Raw genomic sequence first — 854 nt, 5'->3', positions numbered from 1 at the left:
ATTAAGGGAAAGGACTGCATTTTCTTTTGCAGAAAATCTCTTCTCAATTCCTCAGAATGGTCATAGTTTAGATGCCTAATAAATAAGTGTTAAGCAGAGTTTTGAAACATCAAAAGCAATCATCAATTAAGTATTTAAGTTGGGTTTTTTTGTACTTTAATATTTTTATGCATCATAAAAACTGATGCACAAGATCAGCAGTCTGAATCATTGCAAAAAGTATAAAATAAAAATGGGTCCAGGTCAAAAATGGCAGTGGCTGTTTCCCAGTTTTCAGGGCTGCTAGGTCAGTGGGGGGCACAGCTGGGGCATCCGTGTCAAGTGGCACCCACAGTGAGGAGGATTCAGCTTGCATGTGGAAGGTCCTCATCTACTTGGGACGGCTGCCCTGACAAGGGAGTGAACATGCTGAACATCTTCCTAAAGTCGCATCTGGGAGAGCAAGAGAGACCCGAGTTTGTCACCTACCCCCATCTACACATCAGGGCCAATTCCTTTCCCTGGGGAGATGGTAATCATACTCCATTCCATAACTCTCACATGAATCCACTTCCAACCAGCCAGGAAGATGAATAAAGAGAACCTGGACCACTACCCAGTGGGGACCACAGCACTGGCTTCGACCATGACTCTGCACACAGGCCAAAAAACAATATGGGACCTTAAGCTCACCTTCCTTACTTGCATCACACGAAGACTAGTATATCCTTTGCTTATGACAGGAGATGGCTTAAATAAACTTTGATTGGTCCATGAAATAAATAAATAAATAAATAAATAAATAAATAAATAAAGCAAAAATGAAGTCTCATAAGACAAAGTCATCAGTAGGGGGAAAAAACAGTGAAATCTGA

General features: G+C 41.2%; 1 pseudogene; it reads left to right on the top strand.

Annotated features, from left to right (window-relative positions):
* The first annotated feature begins 249 nt into the window (after positions 1-249).
* On the top strand, positions 250-612 carry LOC120225720 (annotated as a pseudogene).
* Positions 613-854: the final 242 nt, after the last annotated feature.

The sequence above is a fragment of the Hyaena hyaena genome, unplaced genomic scaffold, assembly GCF_003009895.1.
Source record: "Hyaena hyaena isolate Hyena2069 unplaced genomic scaffold, ASM300989v1 scaffold_1490, whole genome shotgun sequence".
NCBI classification, from domain to species: domain Eukaryota; kingdom Metazoa; phylum Chordata; class Mammalia; order Carnivora; family Hyaenidae; genus Hyaena; species Hyaena hyaena.
The sequence above is the reverse complement of the archived record's forward strand: the minus strand, read 5'-3'. Positions and strand labels throughout refer to the sequence as shown.